The following is a 21,602-nucleotide window of genomic DNA, read 5'->3' as shown; positions in this document are numbered from 1 at the left end:
AAAATAACATAAAATAAAATCCAGTGTTTCTGCCCTGGCCCCGCATGGGTGCATGTGTAACTTGAGGCACATACCTGGTGCCACTCTCCGTTTCCACTCTGTCATCTGTCGCCTGGAGACAATCGCAGCAGATCAAATGGCTTCTCCAGAACTTGTGGCCGTCAGCTGAGCAAGTGTTCCCCAAACTTCACTCACCTTCACAATTTTTACCTTCATCCACCAAATGACTGTATTATTCTTTAACATTTTATTTAAATCAACCGTACCCCTTTTTTCTCATTTAAATACTTACTTTAGCCCCGACTTAAGCAATTGTCTTTGTCACATGTGATATGCTTGCTATGTTTTTAAAATACGTTTAAACATAAATAAATTAAAAATGTTTGTTGGTGTCTTGCCTAAAATCATCTCATGTGCTACCAGGAATGTTCAGAACACCCTTTGTGAAACATCAAAATAAACTCTTATAGGGGAAAATCCTTTGCAATATAAAAAAAATTATAGATGCTAGACATGACTTTGATTCACTTGAACCAATACTTGGTAACAGAATTGATGTTCAACTCTCATTGAACATCGCAAGGAGACCAGTTGCTTCTTGCTCTGCTTTGCCGTGGTTCATTCCTCCTCCACTTCTGTCACTTGAATGTGGAGAGGTGACGGGCCTTCTGGGCTTGGTAGGAAGCTGTCTGGTGGCCTAGAAACTCATTTCCCACACTGGAGAGCTGAGCTGGTTTTGAGACCCCCCTCTGATGGTCCCTAGTTCTCTCCAGAAAACCTCCCATTTGTTTGGGTGGGCATGGCAAATTTGAATAATCCGAGAAATTAAAGGGTGCTCGAGGGAGCCTCCCTCACGGTCAGAGCGGGCAAGGCGCACAGGAGAAACAGGCTTGCTTTTTCAAGAAGGCAACGACCGGAAGATGTTGTTCAGGGCTTCTTCAACTCCCCCTTTCGCTACTCAGCTATGGCTTCCTCTAAACTTCCCCAGCCTTTTCTAAACCCTAACTCCAGCTCCCTGGCAGCAGGAAATACCGTTGTACGAACAAACAACATTATGAGTACAACCCCTTCCCTACCTCAGCCCACACCTCTCTTTGGGGAGAACTGTCCCACCCAAGACGGCGTGACTCTTGGCTGCCATGTTTGTGCAATCACCACGCTGCCTGGGCGGCCACAGCGGATTTGGCTCCGGGACAGCATGTGACCCACACTGGGCCAATCAGAGGCACTTCCTGGGGAATTTGCCCTGACAGACACAGAGCCTGGGGATGGAGATTTTTCTGAGATGCTGACTCAGGCTCCTTCCCGCAAATTTTGCATCAGCTTGAGCTCAGCAGGAGTAGAATCCGCAACCGACAAACTCCTAAGATGGCTTTGTTCATTCCCACCTCCATCATAAATCAGGTCAGCTGGGAACACGGGAAGGTTCCAGAACCCACCTTGCACCTGCCTCCCCTGGTGTCCACCTACGCATTTACTTAGGGATTTGGAGGCCAAAAAACAACAGCAATGGCCTCAATCACTGTAGGGTGCTGAGTACTTAGTGCAGAGTCAGGATTAGGGTATGACGAGGGAGGTACTTGCCTCAGCCACAGAATTTAAGGGGGGTGCCAAAAAAGTCATCCAGATAAATAATATTTTAATGCAATGCATTTAAAAATCAAAATTAATGCCCAAAATTCCATGATGAACAAAATATCAACATTTTAAAGAAAGACAGGGTCATTCGCAGCGCCATGTCAAGCCATATTGGAGCCTGAGGCAAAAGGAAAAATCAGTAATACGAATTGTGTCTTTATTTATTTTGATTACTGAGTTTTTTGGCAGTTCCTTCTCCCCATCTTACATTTTGCACTCTAGGTGAACGCTTCACTTGCTCTGTCCTCTTGCCAGCCCTGACTGTGTGCTGGCCCTGGGCTGCCAGCCTCATCTACTTTAATCCTCCTTTCCGCCTGGACACCTCCCATAGCCTATACTTGGTCTCTTGACTCCTCTCCCCCTGCTGTCCCACAATCTATTTTCCATCCAGAGCCAGAGAGATTTTTAAAACGCAAGTTACATCTCATTACTCTCCTACTCAGAATCTTCAAATGGACGCCTTCACACTCAGAGTAACAGCTAGACTCTTTGGCCCCAGAGCTGTACACATTGTGGTCCCTATTTTGCCACCACTCTCCTCCCTCCCTTGGTTCCAGCACATGGACTGCCTTGCTGTAGCAGGAGCGCTCCACGCCTGTCCCTGCTCCAGGGCCTTTGCGCCGGCCACAGCCTCTGCTGGAACACTCTGCCCCTGAGTGTTTGCCTGGCTCACTCCATCCAGGGTTCAAGGCCGGTGTTGCTTCCTTAGAGAGGCCTTCCCTGGCCATCAATCTAAAGTGGCCCCATCCCTGGTCCCTTTTGGGTACATCCCATCCTGTTTGTTCTCTTTATAGTATTCTCATGACCTGAAGTTTTGTCTGTTAATCTGTTTGTTTCCTTATGAGTTAAAGTTTTTTGTCTAGACTGTAAGATCCATGAGGGCAAGGACCTGGTCCTTAATGCTCCCCAATGGACCCCCTGTGCTCAGCCCACACTCTGTAAGCATTTTCAGAATTAATGAATGAAGTCTAGTTTTCAGATGAAGAAACTGGTCTGCAGCTCTTTCCAAAGCTCTGAAGGAGTGCACTCTGAGCTCTAACCCGGATCCTCTTTCTCTAGGTGGTCACTGGGATTTTCTGTGTAAAGATTCCTGACCCCCGCCCCCCCATCTCTTCAGCTCCCCACACCCTCAGTCTGGCTCTGATTACTGGGCTGCCACCCACCCGCAGACTAACAAACGTAGAACAGCTGTGCCGCAGGAAATCGCCTCCAACTCAACCCTGATGGTGCAGGGATGTCTTTAGTTAACGTAAATAGGCTTTTAACATTCATTTTTTTCTCTTTGTGCAAAATACCTATCATTAATTCTGACTTGTGAGATCAAACAGTTAACAACGTGTTGATCCTAGCTTACTTTCAAGTGATGTATTGTATCATTTTGGAGAGTTATGGGGGGCTGATACTTTCCTTGACAAATGCACCCGAGTCCCTGAGAAAGGGGCCGGCCAGCATCCCGGGAAGGAAGCAATTAACAGCTCTGCTCTGAGGGTTCTGCACACCATTGCGTCATTCCTCCACGTTTTATTGAACACTGGCTTTTTCTTTTGCTTTCTGGGTTTTTGTTTTTTTTTTTTTTCCAACCAAAGGAAATGAGCTTCTCTAATTCATCACTTTGAGCAGCATCAGAGGTAGAGTGGAAAATAAAAAGGCTTCACTGAGCATCACTGGGTTTTTTTTCCCCCCCTCTCCGTGCTGACACGGCTCTGCAGGGTCATTTTGTGAATGGACTTTTCTTGATCTCTTTTCATTGGCGCTCTCTCTGTCTTACCAAGACCCCATGGCTTTTCTGCATTTTGTACCTGAAACACCAAGAGTTCTAAGACAAGAGCATATACTCAAACACCTCCAGGGTCTGGAGAAATATAGAGTGACATAGGCTAGGTACAAGACACTAGGGAGTGGCGGCAGTTTTGCCACAGTCCCCACCACTCCCTAGTGTCTTGTACCTAGCCTATGTCACTACTCAGAGCCATACAATTGTGGCCACAGTGGAAACAATTTTAGGAGAATCTGGAAATCTGGATGTGTGTGTGTGTGTGTGTGTGTGTGTGTGAAAACTGAAAGACACTATGCATGCCAAACAAAAACAGAGGGCCAGAGGCCAGCTGTGTCCAAGCCCTGCTCCCCAGCTGAGCTGCTTAAACTGGAGCATGTTTAGCCTCAGGATCCAAGTCAGTGGGTGAAGGAGTTGGAAAAGCCTCAGAAGAAATAAGGTTCATCCTCTGGGAAGGGTAATTTGATTAGAAGCATTTTAGGGGAGAAAGTTTGTGAAATTTCACTCAAAGACAATTAAGCACATCATTTTGATATTAAAACATATAAAGCAGAGGATAAAAAAACAAAGGAATATAAAAAACAGAACTTCAAATAAATTTTGCATTTGCGGCGGTAGACTTGGGGAACTCCTCTGTCTTCAGCTCACAGGCTCCTTTTCTTCGGCTTCCTGGAGCATTTTGATGGAAAAGTTGAGAAACTTAAGAGACTTGTTTTTTTGTCTGTGAATTAGGTGTGATAACTGTAACTACCTCTTAGGATGGTTTTGAGTGATCAGAGAGATAATAGTGCATACGGACTTCCTGGCATGGACTGACTCTTTAAGTACACTTCAGCTGTGATTATTACTATTGTTACACCTTAGAAACAACGACATGTTGCTCCCAAGAGCTGTTTTGGTCATGAAAGCACAATGTATTTCTCACTTTCTCCCATCTATTCATTCTCTTTGGCTGAACTCCATCCCGCTCCTCTCTGAAGCTCTCCTGATTTCTCAGTCCCCGCTGCTCTCTCTCCCTGGTATATGTGCTGGTTTACGCCACACACAAATGCAGACACTTGGCCTCGTGTGGCTGTCCAGGTTGACCATTCAATTTGGAGATCAGGCCCTCAGCCTTCCCTGGTGAGCCTTCAACAGAGCTGGCTGTTGTCAGCTTGCCCGCACCAGCTGGGGAGGGGAGGCCACCTCCCCAACCTGCCACCCCTCTGTCCAGTCGTCTCTCTGTAGCAGGCACAGCTAGGTCCCATCACTGTCCCCAGACTACCCACAGAGCATAAGCATAGCAGGAGAGAGCATTCAAAATTAGCCTTGGATTTCTTATTCTGTCTTCGTAAGAAGGGCGTGAATTTTAAACCATCTCAGACAAACAGGGGCAGGCCTTCCCGCCCATGGTTTTCCAGGCTGATTCCCTGTATTCTTGAACATCTCCTTCCAGCTCCTGCAATGTTCCCTCTTCTGGGATGTAGGGCCGTGGATTGGAGCACTCCCCTCAGCTTCTTCCAGGGCCAGGTGTGCGCTGACACACAGTAGGAGCTCATGGAAATTCAGTGGAAATAAAAGCATGCCAGATTAGTTTCCCATACAGGCCATCTGCTTCAGTGGAAATCATTTCTGGCAGAATTTTGATGACATTGGGGCATGTTGAGTGATTTATGGAGCCATTAAACATACACTAAATCAATCTTGCTCTTTTTTTTTGTAAAGGTGGGGGTGGAGAAGCAATATCCCTAAGGGAAAAATAAAAGTCTCCAAGCTAGGACTTTCAGCCTGGGGCCTGACATTGCACAGAAAATGGCCACTGCGGTCTACCAGGAACGCAGCCAGTCAATGTGAGTATGATAGCTTTCATGTTCCCTGAATCTTACAAAATGTGTATCCAATTAACCACTACTGAAGGGCCTTATTTATAAAATAATACTTTTGTGGTCAGGTTGCACTTTTTCCACTCATTTCGGGTGGATGGGGCTCAAGTTGCAGGTTCCGCCTGTGATTAATGGGGACAAACATGGGGTTTCTGCTGGCATCCACAGTGCTGGGCGGAGTCTGGCCAGAACAGAGTTTTGTGTGGAACTCAAACTCGGAGACCTCTCTTCTCATTTGGGCCTCTCCTGGGGAGCACCAGGGTGAGGGAAGTTGGGAAGAAGTCTCAGGGAAGGAGGGAAGAGGCCATGCGAGCAGTAAGAGGAAAAGTCATTGATCTCGGGCAGCAGAGGGTATAGTGCTGTGTGGTCACATCTCTTTGGCTTGTTGGAGGGAAGTCTGGAGAATTTTGTAGTGTGTGGGGAAGAGCTCCCTGGGCCACTCGAGGGCTGGGTTTCTTGAATGCTGTGTGCCTCGTTCTCCAACACTGGTTGAGTTGGTATAATGAAAGCAGAGCTCAGCGCAGGGAGATTGAGATTTGGAGCAGGTGGGAAAGTGCAGAGGTTGACAAGCTTTTTTTGCAAAGGGCCAGATAATAAATATTTTTAGCTTTGTGGGCCAGACCGTCTCTGTTGCATCCACTCAGTCCCGTCATTGTAGCAGTGAACGAAGAGGGAGTGGCTATTCCAGTGAAACTTTATTTACAAAAACAGGCAGTGGGCCAGATTTGACCCATCAGCTCTGGTTTGCTGACCCTGGTTTAGTCCAATGAAAATGGAGACTCCCAGAATTGAAGCAAGCTGACCACTATACCCAGGGACTAAATACATTCTCTGTGTCCACAGTGGGCATGAATTTCAGTCTGCATTCTATGGTGTGCAAGACATATAAGTCTAACAGAAGTTAATTTATCTTTCAAGCCCCTGTTCCAAGTGGCAGAAACCTAATTGTACGGATTTGGGTTCTCCCTTTCCCTAAGTATTGCTCCAGTTCAGGCGGTGGGGGGTGGGGGAGACCCAAATAGCCCAGGCACGAGAGTGGTGTCAGCCTGGATTCTCTCCAGGTGACCCAGACATCCGTGGAAACTGCCTCCTTCCCTCTGGAGTGGTCCTCCGTTCTCACCAGTCACACCTGTGCCCTCTGCAGCTTGAGAGCAGAGCATCTCCGGGAGTGCTTGGCCGCAACTGCCAGAGCAGCCTGAGAGCCCGGCCCATGGGAAGACTTCATTGGATACTGGGGCGTTCTGAGCCATTGAAACCCTGTGAGGCTTCCAGGCACCCAGGCAGACATTTCCTCTGTGCCTGCTCCTCTGTGTCTCAGGAAGATGTGGGGAGTTTGCTGATCCTGTATTCTATGAATGCTTGACCCAGATTTTCTGTGCTCTCAGATCCCCAGAGTAGAGTTCTATCACTCTCCCCCACATGACTTTGGGGAACAGGAGTGTGTGGACCTCTTACATGTTCACTATTGTGCAAGTCAGCTATTGACACACTAATGTTGCATAACACACCATTACGAAGCTCAGTTGCTTGGAGCAGTGAGAGCAGTTGATCGTGATGCAGGTGATCTAAGCTGGGCCCTGCTGGAGGTCTCTGCTTCAGGCTCAGGGTCCGCTGGCCTTGGTTATAGGACGCAGGTTGGGCTCATGCAGCCGCACATGTGTTTGTTCTGGGGCCCAGGCTGAAGGGGCAGCAGCTTATCCTGGGCGTATTCTCCTCGTGGCGGATCACTGGGGCACCAGAGTCGAGCCCAAACCTGCAAGGACTTTGAAGGCCTCTGTATGTGTCACATCCATTGCTGTTCATTGGCCAAAGCAAGTCACTTTGCCAAGCCCACCATAAACAGGATAAGAGCCGTATTCTGCCTATTATGCAAAGGAGAGGGGAGTGACTGTGTGTTGAACAATATTCCAAACTATTGCAAACATCACACAAATCTGTTAGGAATGCTTCCATCAGTGAGGAACAGAACATTCATCTAAACTTAGCTTAAATAATAGAGATTTGATAATCTCACCAACAAGAAGTCTGGAGATAGTGGAGATAGATGGTTCCAGGACTTTTTTTCTTTTTGGAGACTCAGTCTCGCTCTGTCATCCAGGCTGGAGTGCAGTGGCGAGATCTTGGCTCACTGCGATCTCCGTGTCCCAGGTTCCAGAGATTCTCCTGCCTCAGCCTCCTGAGTAGCTGAGATTACAGGCATGCGCCACCACGCCTGGCTAATTGTGTGTGTGTGTGTGTGTGTGTGTGTGTGTTTAGTAGAGACGGGGTTTCACCTTGTTGGCCAGGCTGGTCTCGAACTGCTGAGCTCTCGTGATCCGCTTGCCTCGGCCTCCCAAAGTCCTGGGATTACAGGTGTGAGCCACCACGCCCGGCTCCCTTAACTAAGTCAGCAATGACCTCCCCCTGGACTCCTGGCCTGCCATCCTTTGTGCTTGGCCCTGTCTCATGGTGGCCAGATGACTGCCAAGGCTCTGAGTCGAGCATCCTTAAATGACAGCATTCTGAGCAGAAAAACAAGGAAGGCCCTTCTCCTCCCACACCTTGCTCTTATGGAGGAAGATCTTTGCTCTCAATTCCGTGCAGGCCCAACTCTTCTGCCTCCTGCCTTCTCCATCTCAGGCCTACAGATACACAATCCCTGAAGCAAAGAATCATTTGCAAGAAGACCAGAAATCTGGTGGCTTTGTTTGTGATACAGCATTGTTGTATGCAGAATGTCCCCTCAAAACTGTCCGCACCCTAATCCTTGGAACCTGAGAGTGTGTAATTTTACATAACAAAAGGGACTCTGCAGATGTGACTAAGGTTGGGGATGTTACAGTAGGGGATTATCTTGGATTTTCCAGGTAAACCCAATGTAATCCCGTGAGCCCTTAAAAGCAGGAACTTTCTCTGGCCAAAGTTAGATGTGGCAGGAGACGTCACATTCATGGCATGAGAGGAACTCAACTCACCTTTGCTGGGGAAGGCACATGTAAAGTGCAGGCAGGACCGCAGCAGCCTCTCGGAGCCTGTCCGGGCTCACAGCCAGTGAGGAGCGGGGACCTCAGTCCTTCACGCACAAGGAACTGAATCCAGCCAGCCACTGCATCAGCCTGGAATTCCAGCTCTGCATTGCTCCCCAGAGCATCCAGGAAGGAGCTCAGCCCTGCCGACACCTAGATCTCAGCCTTGTGAGACCCAAGGCCGAGACCTCACTGAGTCCACTGGGACTTCTCACCTACAGAAGGGGCATCAGCTTATCGGCAATAAATGGCTGTGGGTTTAAGCCCATTACATTGGTAATAATTTCTTACAGCAGCACTGGGAAACAAACACAGGCAGCATTTCTCCTTCCCCTGCTCTGGGCAGCCGAGGGGCGATCACACGGGTAATCCTTGGCCACCGTCAGGAATACAAGCACATGCTCTCTTTAGAGAGCAGCCTCTGTCTAGTGGACACTAGACACTGCCACTCTGCCAGCCCAGTGTTTCTCACCCTGTAACTCAGAACTGCTCGGGGTCCTTGTGTAATATGCCTATTCCTGGGCCCGCTGCATGCCTGCTGGGTCCCACTTTCTGGGTAAGGTCCAGATCCAAGCCTCCTAACATGCTCCCCGGATGACTTCGCAGCAGGCTGATGTCTGAGCTCCATAGTCTCGGTGGCGCAGGCTTGTCAGAGGCTCCATTGCTGGTTGAGCACGGGAATCTCTCCAGGCAGAAGTGCGTATTTAACATTCAGATTCCTAGGCACAGGCACTGCCTCCACTGTGTGGCTGGCAGCCCACATGTAACACCCCATGTCCTCTCTGTGCTTATCATTCCTGTATCAAGAATGGCACACTCCTGCCCCTTTCTATAGCCTCTAACCCCCAGGGTGGCAAGTGAGAATTGGGAACTGATTCCAGGAAGGATTAGCTGGGCAGACAGAAGGGAGCAGGTTTCTGCTGTGGCCACCTGGGGGTCAGTTTCACTGGGGGCTTCCCATAGGCAGTGCAGGAGGTACCTGGAAGTTAGCCCTTGAGGAGATGAACAGTGCATTCACTCCTCCCATTAATCATTGCCTGAGGGCTGCTCCCAGGAGAGTGTTAACCCCTCTGCCCTGAGTACTTCTGGGGAGCACTAGCATGTCCTGGCACTGGGAGCTGTTGGGTTCCAAAACCCAGGAAAAGTGAAGGCCAAGGGGGGTAAGGACAGGGCCCCCACAGCATCTGCTAGAGTCCTGTTCACTAATTCATCTGCCACCTCCTTTTGGACGGAAAACCAACCTCTTTCCAGATCAATGAGTACACTTTCCTAATATCCATTGTTACAGCTGCAGAGCGTGGCCTCATAATGGATGATCCCGGGGGTTGGTACCATCCATCCCCTGCCATTCCACATTCAATTATATCAGGTTTTCATCTTTGTTAATTAAGAGGAGATTTTTCACCAGTACGTTTTTTGAGAGCCACATCTTACAGATTTCTGAAAGTTCATTGTTAACTCGAAAAGCACTGTTCGCTTCTCTCCCCTGCCAGCGGGTGAGGGTGACTGCATGCAGATCTCATCTTGCTTCCTTTTGTTTCAATTTGGGTAAAATCTGGATAAGAAGCAGGCAGCAAAGAGCAGGACAGCCTTGTGCAGATGGCGAGAGGAGCCTCCACCAGTGCAGAAGGTAGCGGACAAAGCAGGAGAGAGGCACGGAAATGCAAATGGCTTCCCACAAACACCGTGCGGTGCATTTGTTTTATTTTCTGGTAGGAGTAAAAGCGACCCCATAAAACTAACAGTTTATCTTCAAGCCTTGGGATACTTTTGAATCTACGGGGATGATCAAAAGAGAATGTTGGAGGGAAATATAAACACCTTTGGGGTCACAGGTTAGCACTGAGCCTTGCTTTTGGCAGCGTAATTAAGAGTCCTTTGACATGGGGGCGTGGGGCTGACATCTCCCTGTGAAAACAAGTTCTGCCCGTGCTCTGCCTTGAACTTCCCAGCACAAAATCCTGGGCCTCCTCTCTCCTGCCCAGCCTGAAGGCATCTGCCTCCCGCACAGCTACAGAGAAAGAGATGACTCAGCCCCCAGGAGTTCGTCCACACTTGCCCTTGTTAGCAGAGGCCAGTGGGCATGTGGCGGCCCCTCTCCCCAGCAGACCCACCCTTCCTTCTTTCTTTCAACGGGTACTGAAGCTCCATGAGGCCCAGTTCACTGGGACCCCGTTATCATAAGTCCAGGGTACCAGTTGTTCTGCCAATTCCTGTATTCATCCAGTCAACAGATAATTCCACAGTACAGAGCAAAGCGGAGAAAAACTGCATCGTGGCATCTTCCCAGGAGACAAGACAAACAATGCACAACCAAGCAAATAAGGTCGTTTTGCGTGATAGCAAGGGCTGTGCAGGAAACAAACAGAATGTGGTAAGAGCAACCAGAAGGGGCACAGGATTTATTTTAGAAAGACCATCAGGTAAGGAGCCTGCCCTGCAAGAAACTGAGATGCAGGGACCCCATGATTGATGTCCTTAAGTTGCTGAGTGAGCTTGTGTATTTGAGGACCCAAGAAGGCCAAGGAAACTGTACGACTGTGAGCAAGGAGGAGGATGCTAAGAAATGAGTCCAAATGGCAGGCAGGAGCCAGACCACAGAAAGCCTTAAGTCATCGGGGGAAGAGGAGGCAGAGTATGGAAGCCTCAATGAAGTCTGTTCTGAGGAGACGTCACCTGAGGAGAGGTGGAGGTGCCCTGGTGGGTTTTCACATTCAGTCCCTCACTTATTTATTCTGCAAGTACGGATTGAACAGCTACTATGTGCTGGACACATGACAGAAAAAAAACAAAAACAAAAACAAAAACAAAACCCTGTCTTCAAGGAGCTTCTGTTCTAGAACAGGGTTTTTCCACCTCCCCACTGCTATTTTGGGCTGGATCATTCTTTGTGGTGGTGAGGCTGTCCTGGGCATTGTAGGATATTTAGCTGTGTCCCAGCCTCTACCTGCTAGACGCCGGTAGCACCTGCACCCCCCAAGTCCTGATAAACAAAAATGCCTCATGGAGCTCCATCCCTTGTGGGAGACATTGTTGCCTGGTTGAAACCACTGCTGTAGAACTTGACAGCAGAACTCATCTTGGGCAGGCATCTTAGGTTGGGTGTCCCGGCAAATCTCAAAGGGAGATTTGCTGCAGAGGTTGCTGGGGGAAGAGCTTTGGGATCAATGGGGTGGGGATGTCAGCAAGGTGGACAGAGGATGTGGATGGGGATGGATGGGGATGTGGTGGCCACAAGGGCCTCAACTGGGTCCTGTGCTCCTGCAGAGGTGTCCTGCCTCGAGCAAGAGACCAGGCCTCCCTACCCCATAACCTGTCAATGGGCACAAGGTCGCCTCCTGGGACAGGGTGTGATGTTGGGGATACAGCTTTTGTCAGCCAAAGGCCTTGGTCAGTGACATCCCCAGCAGCTGGGGAAGACTGTCCTTGTGTCTCAGTTACTGTACAGGGGCCTTAGGTTGGCACAGGAACAATTTTATATATAGGCAAAAGATTGGGATTTGATTTCAGGCTAACTGGGACTATGCTGGCCTTTAAATATGTCCCTGAAGCAAGATGTTGCTTTTTAAAAACAAAATTGAGGTGAAATTCACGTAATGTAAAATCAACCATTTGGAGGCGTGAACATCAGCGGCACTTCGTGTGTTCACTGTTGTGCAGCCATCACCTGTAGCTGCAAACATTTTCATCCCTCGAAGGGGAACCCCGTACCTGTTAAAAAGTCTTTCCCACTTCCCTCTGCCCCAGCCCCTGGTAACCACGAATCTGCTTTCTGTCTGTACGAGGTGACCCACTCTGAGTATCTCCTATAAATGGAATTATACACTCTGTGGCCTTTTGTGTCTGGCTTCTTTCACTTAGCAGGATGTTTTTGCGGTTGGAGCTCAAATTTACAATGTAAATATTCCTGGGGAGGGCGATGCAGCTTAAGTGACTGATGCTGCGTCCTGTCTTGAGAGCCAGTATTAGGTTCCTGGTATGTTGCCTTTGAACTGAGCAGTCATGATCCAGCTGCAGAATCATCCCATGTGGCAGCCGCCACCTGTGGAGGCCCCTTATGTGTGGTTGTTAAAAGTCTACGTGCAATTCTGAGGATGTCCCCAGGCTAAGAACCTCTGGAAAAGTGTTTTCATTTTATGCTCTATCACCTAACTCTTAGACCTATATAATAATATGCCTATAATAATGGTATAATCTATTTACAGTTATGATAATTGTTTACCCCCTTCCTCATTTTATAGATAACAATGCAGTGGGTCAGAGAGGTCCAGTTAGTTGCTTGTGGCTATTGAGTAGCAAGCTGGGATCAGAGCCAGGTTTGCTTGACTGTTGAGGACTAAAGAATTGGGGGAGGAAGTGATGGCAAGGAGAGGAAAGCGGATGAGTGGAGAGACAGATGCCGTGTGTTTCTCAAACCGTCTGATACTCCTCTTGGGCTCCCAGGAGACACTTGCGGCTCAGTGGTGCGGTGGGACAGGTTTGCCAGATGAAGGGTGGGTGGAAGTCACTTCGAAGCCTGGCACTTGGAGCCTCCTGCAGGATCTCTGCCCTCACCTCTTCTGTCTGAGCTTTGGTTGGCTGGAGGCCCTGAGTAAACTTTTACTGTGTATGTTAATTTCCAATTTCTGCTGTACAAATTACCACAAACTCAGTGGTTTTAAACAGCAAAAATGTATTATCTTATAGTTCTGGAGGTCAGAAGGCCTAAAGTCAAGGTCTGAACAGGACTGTATTCCCTTCTAGAGGCTGGAGGAAGAATCCGTTTCCTTGCCTTTTCCATCTTCTAGAGGCCACCTGCCTTTCCTGGCTCCTTCCTCCATCTTCAAAGCCAGGAGTGCAGCATCTTCAGATCTCTCTCTGCCCCTGTCTGTGCTCTGTCATCTCATCTCTTTCTTCTTCTGCCTCCTTCTTAGAAAAACCATTGTAAGAGGTCCAGTTAATCTGTCTGTCCCAATATCTTCAATCACATCTGCAAAGTCCCTTTTACCATGTAAAGTATTATACAGGTTCTGGAAATTAGGACCTGGTCACCTGCGAGAGGCCATTCTTTACCCAGCATTCAGTGTTAAGCCACTGTGGTTTAGGGATTATTTGTTATAGCAGCACACAGGGTTACCCTTACTGTTGTCCAACCGAGGATGTCGACTACCAAGATTAAACTACTACCTCCAATTGTGCCACACTCAGACCTGAATGGAAATCAAGGAAAGTGGAAATGAATTCCCTTAGAAGGGCAGATCTTTCTGTTTGAGTGGAGTGTGAATGGCCGTTAGGAATTACTCTTGCAAAAATTCTAGTTGCCAGCCACAGAAGCTAATGGTAAAAGGAAGACAGGATGAGAATTGAAGAGAACTGACTTATCATTCTCACTCAGCTACCAAAAGACTTAGAGCAATTTGCTTTCGCTCAGAGAGCCTCACTTACTTTCTCTATAAAATGAAGGGTTTCACCAAGTTTACAGTCAAAAAACATTCGATGCACATGCTTCCCCTATCATTCTGTGCCCGAAGCAGACATGACTAATCAATCACAATGAAGCATTCCGTCCCACTCAATCTAGTCTGAGCTCCACACATTTGCATAGTGCTGTGACCCAGGCAGCTATTCCCAGTTAAGGGAGTTCCTTCAAGATGAGACCCAGCTGAATCTGAGCCTTAGATGATCACTAAGCTCTCTTTTAATTTTTGCATTCTATGAAACCAGGATTTTGTGAGCAACCTCATCCTAGCAGGGGGAAGGTAAACCAAATTGCGGAATTTCAGAAGATTTTCCCAACAGTTAGAGCCACTCAGCTTCTAGACCTGTGTAAATAAAGCCCCAGGCGGCTTTAGCTTGGGGGTCAGGCTCTCCTTGTAGCCCAGCTTCTAAATTACATGTTTCAAATTTCCCTTCCTCTGGTTTGGGATGCCATGGTTTGGAATGGGGGAGGGCTATTAACTTTTACAACCGTGGAATACAAATAATATTTCTCTTGGAGAATTTTCTCATTCCCCAGGCCATTTCCCCAAGATCCAAGAGTTCAAAGTTATTGCAGGGTGTTGTTGAGTTGTATTACTTAAACCCACAGAGCCCATTTAATATTCACTCAGGCCCCAGTGCTCAAACTTTTATTCTTACTGATTTCAAGCATGACTTCCCCACCCTGTGGCTGCGTTGCCACTTGGTACACTCCCTTGTTTCTTCTTTGTGATCATCCTAGTTAAACTGGCTTCCGGAACATGTGATGAGCTTTCTCTTCTCTGGAAGGACTGTTGATCTGTGCAAAAGCTGGTCTTGCTTCTCTTTCATACTTCTGTGTGTATAGTTTAAACATTTTTTCTCCTATGTTTTTCTACATTTGCTGTGATCATTAGGGTTTTTGACAAAGTTGTGATGTCTGAATACTCAATTTGTTAGAATGTTAGATTTTTTAAAAAATAGAATGTGCCTGTCATCGGACCCTCCTTATGTAATTGGCATCTCTGAAATCTAATTAAATGGAATTGTATGATAGTGGTTATTGCAGGCACAGGCTGTAGGGGCAGGCTGGGAGTTGCATGACCCTAGGTGAGGTATTTAATCTTCCTGAGCCTCAATTTTATCTAAAAGCAAGGATGACAACAATAGCACCTACTTGTGGCAAAATCTGATCATTGTCCCTCACTATGCATCTCCCCTTCTTCCTTAGCAAGAAAAACTCTGATTCTTACTTGGACCTGTGACAAACTGGAATAAAAAATCACATTTTGCAGGCTGGGCATGGTGGCTCACACTTGTAATCCCAGCACTTTGGGAGGCCGAGGTGGGTGGATCACCTGAGATCAGGAGTTCGAGGCCAGCCTGGCCAACATGGCGAAACCCCGTCTCTACTAAAAATACAAAAATTAGCCAGGCATGGTGGCAAGCGCCTATAATCCCAACTACTTGAGAGGCTGAGAAAGGTGAATCGCTTGAACCCCGGAGGTGGATGTTGCAGTGAGCCGAGATTGTGCCACTGCATTCCAGCCTGGGCAACAGAGCAAGACTCTTGTCTCAAAAAAAAAAAAAAATCACATTTTGCATTTTTTTCTTGCACCCGCACCCAGATCATGTATGTGACTGAGTTCTGTCAAAAGGGGCATAAACATGTGCTCTTGTAATTTCTAGAAAGTGTCCTTAAAGGGGAAGGGGGTGATGTCCTTCTTTGTTGCTTCTTCCTTCTTGCTGACTGGAGTTTTGTGTAATGGCTGGATCTCCAGCAGCCATCTTGGACCATGTGGGTGACCTTGAGAATATAGACCACACAGGGTTAAACAAGAGGAAAGGGTTGGAGTTTCCCAATCCCGGCCTTGCATTGCTTACCTCTGAACTTCTAAATTTTCTTTAAACCACAGATAGTTTGGGTTTTCTGTGACTCTTATTGGACTTGATGCTAACTGATATATGCTTACCTCAAAAAGTTGTGACAATTGAATGGGTTAACAATGGATTGACAGCTTTGAAATACTTAGCACATGGTCCGGAATTGAGTTAGTCCTCAATACATGGTAGTTTTTATTTTTATTATTCTTTTAAGCAAAAAAATAGCATCACATTTGAGTTGTTTTATTTCTTACAGGAGAAATCCAAGCTGAGTTGCGTGTGTAACAGGAGCCTGTGATGCTCTGAATGTCTGCTGTGGCCATAGGCCCATTTGGACCTAGATCCTATATTCTCTACTCCATGATCCTTCTAGAGTTCCCTGATAAAATACAGAATGCCCAGTTAGATTTGAACTTCACGTCAACAACAAATAATATTTGAGTATTAATATTCCCAAATGTGGCTTGGGGCATACTTATACTAAGACATTATTTGTTGTTGGTCTGCAATTAACATTTGTTGGCCATCCTATATTTTTATTAATGAAATCTGGCAATTCTAGGCCTATGCCTCTCTCACAGCTACCTGGCCTAGGGATTGTTATAGATGGGTTTCTAAGGAAGCAGATTAGGAGGTGAAATTGGTGTGAAGGAAGGTCACTGGGGAGTGTTTCCAGGATGAACATGTGCAGGGAGGGAGAAGCTGGGCTTTAGAGATGTCACAGCAAAGACCTCAGCTAACTCACAGGAGTGTGGAGTCAGGATGGCCCTTCAGGAAGGTCATGAATAGGGGAAAACGGGGCCTGGACTTTTCTGCTTTTTCTTTGACCATTCATTGCACATGGGCCACCCCAGGAAGGGGCCTGACTTTGAGGCAGGTGACTGTCAGAACCTGAAGACAATTCCTGGAGAAGGACTCTGCTAGAATGATCAGCCATCAACACCCCCAGCAGCCTGGGGAATGTGCCTCAGATCTGAGGGAGGATCTGGGTGGCACATCATGGCACCCACTGCAGGGTTAGACGCTTACCTCCAAAGAAGCCATCTATGGCTTGGCCAGGACAGCAATGCCACCAGGGACGTGCAGTGCTGGTGGTGATGGCCAAGCAGTTAGGCCGACTCCCTTAGGGAGCCCACAAAGGAGCACTTGAGAGGGGGTCTGGGACTGACTCACAATGGTGAGTGTCCAGGGAGTGGGGAGAGGACATGCCCGGCTCCAGCAGGAAAGTGCCACCAGTTCCGTGGAGTCCCAGGATCCCCAAGGAGCCCCCTTCTAGGATGCCTGCTTTTTAAGCTGTTTTCTGTCTTCCTTGCTTCCCAGGGTTTTCCTGAAACAAACTCTCATCATCTGAGAGAACCTGCATGCACCTCTGCTCCCTGCACCCCAGAGGGAACCAGCAGTGTGCCCTGGGAAAAGCTGGGGCCCCACAGGTCCCAGTGTCTGAACAGGGTCTCGTATAAAGAAGCACCGTCCAGCGACTATTGCAGCGTGCACTGGCATCTCGAAGACAGTATCAACGTGTATCTACATCACAACCCGTAACCTTGCTCCTCAAGTTCCCTGTCCTCCCCTCCCAACCCCTGCACCCACAGCTGATCATGAGCCTCACACCCACCCACCTCCAGCAGTGCCAGATTCACTCCTTACTTCCCCACTCTCTTCATATGGAGAGGGACCCTATATATATATATATATATTTAAATATTCACATTTAAATTCTCATAGAGAACTCATACACACTTCTTAACAGTCCCAGAGAAGCCCCACCCTGAGTCAGGCACACGTATCAGACCCAGAATGAAATGCGATGCTGTATTTCCCTAACTCCCTTCCATCTCAGATATGCCCAGGCTCTAGCCATCCACCTCCAAGCCAGCCCGGCCAGCCTGGTTCTGGTCCCAATCGTCTCTCTCCTGATTACTCCGCAGTCTCCTCTCTGGCCTCTTTCTTTCTGGATTTTCCAGATGGGCTTTCTAAAATGGAAATGTGCCCCCATCATTCCCCTGCACAAACCCTCTGGTGGCCCTGAGATAATGTGCATCGCATGGCCTGAGGTTGCTGGCGGTCTGGCCATTCGTCTGCCCCTGCAGCCTGGGCCTGCCCCTCCCATCATACCCTGCTCCCTGCTGCTTGAACACTCCTGAAGATGTCATGCTGTTTTGCTTCCAGGAATATCCACACACTATCCCTCTGTAAGGAGCATGGACCAGGTTAAATAATAATCGATTGAGCATTTACTATGTACCAAGTGTGATTTAAAAAATTTTACATTTATTATCATCATGAAAATCCCAAATGTCTCCCATTCCTGTGGTATATTTGAGGAAATTGAGGATCAGAGTGGCTCCTGTCGGGGGGAGCTGGATGGGTGCCCAGGCAGCTTCTGATCTGTGCTTCTGACACTGCACCACCCCTGCCTTAGAGCACATCCATGACTCTAAACCTGCAGCTCCAGCTCCAAATGAGGGGCCGAGTGAATTGCGTCCTTGCAAGGTCATGGGAGCAGTATGAGGGCTCAGAGCTTGGTTGGGTCTGGGTTTCAGTCCTGACTGTTGGTTCCTAACTGGAGGACCTGGAGCAAGTGACCTAGCCTCTCTTGGCCTCCGTTTCCCCTTCAGTAAGATGGGCTTTAAAAACCATACCTTGCTGGATGTGGAGAAACTGGAATCCTTTTGCACTGATGGTGGGCATGGCACAGCTGCTGTGCAAAACAGTATGGCACCTCCTCAAAGAACTGAAAATAGAGTTATCACTTGATCCAGCAATTCCAGCAATTCTTGATGCAAACCCAAAGGAATTGAAAGCAGGGTCGAGAAGAGACACCTATGTTCATAGCAGCATTATTCACAACAGCAGAAATGTGGGAGCAATGCAGGTGCCCATCAATAGATGAATGGATATGCAAAATGCAGTGCATTCACACAATGGAATATTATACAGCCTTAAAAAGGAAAGGAATTCTGACACAGGCTCCAGCATGGATGAACCTTGAGGACATTACTCTGAGTGACATAGGCCAGTCACAAAAGTAGAAATACTGTATGATTCCATGTACAGGAGGTCTCTAGAGCAGTCAATTTCATAGAGACAAAGCAGAAGGGTGGTCACTAGGGGTCGGGGAGCAGGGAAGTGGGGAGTTAGTGTTTAACAGGAACAGAGTTTCATTTTAGGAAGATGAAAGGGCTCTGGAGGTGGTGATGGTTGTATAACATTATGAAGGTACTTAATGCCACTGAACTGTACACTTAAAAACGATTAAGATGGTGAATTTTAGGTGTATTTTACCACAGTCAAAATTGAGAAGCAAAACAAAACAAAACAGTGCCTCACTGCCATGGTTGAGTCGGAGGGGAAGAGTGCGAATGCAGCCGGAAGACTTAGCACAGAGCCCCGCACACACCGAGCCGGAAGACTTAGCACAGAGCCCCGCACACACCGAGCCGGAAGACTTAGCACAGAGCCCCGCACACACCCAGCCGGAAGACTTAGCACAGCGCCCCGCACACGCGGAGCCGGAAGACAGTACAGCGCCCCGCACACGCCGAGCCGGAAGACAGCACAGCGCCCCGCACACGCCGAGCCGGAAGACAGCACAGCGCCCCGCACACGCCAAGCTGGAAGAAAGCACAGCGCCCCGCACACGCTGAGCCAAGCCCCCCTCCGAGCCAGCTGAGGCTGCTGCTGCTGCTGTTTGCGCTGTCGCTATTATGCGTGCATACAGAAGCCTGCTCAGACAGCCTCACGGAACAGTGGTCAGCTGGAGACTGCCTTCCTGTGGGGGGCTTGCTTCAGTCCCATCAGCTGGAGCTGTCATCTTCTGAAGGATTTTTCTAGACTGGGAGCATGGGCTGTTTGCAGGAGCAGCAGCGACCCCAGCCCTCAGAGTCTGTGCTCCGTTTGTAGCCTAAGCGCTCAGAGCCTGGCGACACAACTACAAACATGGAGAGCTTGGGGCTGGGGTCAAGGCCGGGGGTGACTCCTGGCTGGTCCCCATCTCCTAATCTCCTGTGAAATGGGGGAGGGTTGCGGTGATGATGCAGACGATGGGTCCAGCCCAGGGCCTAGCTCTTTGTGGGCGATTGGGGGTGCTGTTTGCATGATGAGACTAAGCGCCACCCCCCAGACCTCTCTCCTTCTTGATACGGGGGGATGAATCCTTTTTTCCAGGGTGTGTCTACAGAGTGTCTCAGTACCAGAACTGGAACTAGAACACAAGCTTTCTCATTGCTGGGCTGGGCGTGGTTCCTCTGCGCTGCGCCTTCCAAATTAGTGAGGTGTGCCCCAAGCCTGCAATAACAATTAGAGCTAATATTTATTGAGCTTTCCTCGTGGCTCTTCTTTCGTCCGTACAGTGAGCCTGGGCGGTGGATGCTCTTAACCCCATCTTGAGGATGGCCAATATGCATTCAGAGAGGGTGAGCCACGTGTTCAGATCACAAGCTGGTGAGCGGCAGGGCGGGACTTTGAATTCAGGCAGTCTGATGCTAGGGCCCACCCTGTTAACAGCCTCATTACATTGTGCAAAGAGGCTGGGACCCTCCAGGCCTTCCGGAGGTCTGGCTGGCCCTGAGGGGACTTCCCAGCAGCCAGGTTTGCTCCAGCTTTCAGCGTTTCCTCCTCTTGCCTCAGTTCGTTTCCCAAACTGCAGCCCCACAGCTGCCACCGCTGGCTCTGTGGGGACTGGGAGGGGGCACTGAGATCACAGGGAAGGGCTGGCCCCGTGGCTGGAGGCCTCACCCCAAAGCAGCTCTGGGGACTGTGCCGGGCCTTTGTGAGCCGCACGTACTCATTAAGCCGGGTTGAATCGAAGGTCAGATTTTACTGCAGATCTGGAAAGATCCTTGCTGGTCAGGCCAACCCAGAAACCAGCACTACAAAAGGGCTACAGGGGCTTTCCTGGCCATTTCCGTGGAAGCTTTTATGACTTGGGGGTTGAAAAATCAAGAGCTGAGCTGAGAAGTCCTGTGGCCCCCTTGAGGTCCAGCCTGCTGGCATCAGGCTCCAGGAACCTCCAGTGCTGGGGATGTGGGAGCCTGCCGGGGGCCTCGTGGGTCTTTTCTCAGCTCCATGGTGGCAGATTTGCCCAGCAAAGGTGTCCTAGGCTGGAATCAGAGCAGGATGAAGAAGGAGGCAGAGGCAGAGAGGTGTCAGAGGAAGAATTTCCCAATGGTCAGATGTGGAATGTGAGTGGTGCAGGTGCAGAGAGAGAGAAAAAAAAATACCTGGGCAGCTTTCTGCCGTCATCTTCCTAGTGGTAGAGTTTTTAAACAGTCACGTGCCCCACCACTCCCTCTGACCTTACTGTTGGTAGTGTGACTATGCTGTTGCACTCATCGACAGGTGGGGTCCATCCTGCCCTCCTGGGACCTGGGCTGGCCTTGTGACTTGCTTTGGACAATGTCATGTGGTGGAAGAGAGGCTGTCGCAGTTGCAACCCTGGGCCAGGAGATGCCGTACACATTTCTGCTGTTATCTCTTGGGCCCCACCTCTGCTGGGTAAGCATAACCCAGCTAGCCTGCTGGAAGATGAGAGGTACAGGGCCCAGCCAAAGGGCTGACAGCCAGCCACCACTATGCATATAAGCCAGGCCATTTTAGACTTGCCAACCCCAACTGATCTCTCCAGCTGACTGCAGACACAAGTTCAAGCCCCGCCTTGATCAGTGCAGACCAGCCTTGATCAGCAGAACCTTCCGGTTGACCTATACGCTCGTGAGAAATGCCGTGGTGGCTGGGGGGTGGCTTGTTACTCAGCTAGGAATAACAGATACACAGCTCACTGCTCCCCTTTGTCAACACCGCCATTCTGGGTGCTTCCTCTTCCTAGCCGATCTCCATTGCTGTCACATGTTTAATTGCTGTTTTGCACATTAGAGTGTACACTCCATGAGGATGAGGACACGGGCTGGCTTTGCCCCATTCACTAGTACCTCCACATGGCTGTGACATAGTAGGCGTTTAATAAGTATTGGCTGAGTAGATTGATGAATAAATTAGTGCTCA

General features: G+C 48.8%; 1 long non-coding RNA gene across 1 annotated transcript; it reads left to right on the top strand.

The window, feature by feature from the left end:
* The first annotated feature begins 1,120 nt into the window (after nucleotides 1-1,120).
* LOC129021779 (uncharacterized) lies at nucleotides 1,121-20,810 on the top strand. The gene is made up of 3 exons (XR_008496140.1): nucleotides 1,121-1,404; nucleotides 5,117-5,241; nucleotides 16,920-20,810. It is a non-coding gene; the product is annotated as an uncharacterized LOC129021779 (long non-coding RNA).
* Nucleotides 20,811-21,602: the final 792 nt, after the last annotated feature.

This window comes from Pongo pygmaeus, chromosome 21 (assembly GCF_028885625.2).
Source record: "Pongo pygmaeus isolate AG05252 chromosome 21, NHGRI_mPonPyg2-v2.0_pri, whole genome shotgun sequence".
Classification (NCBI taxonomy): domain Eukaryota; kingdom Metazoa; phylum Chordata; class Mammalia; order Primates; family Hominidae; genus Pongo; species Pongo pygmaeus.
The sequence above is the reverse complement of the archived record's forward strand: the minus strand, read 5'-3'. Positions and strand labels throughout refer to the sequence as shown.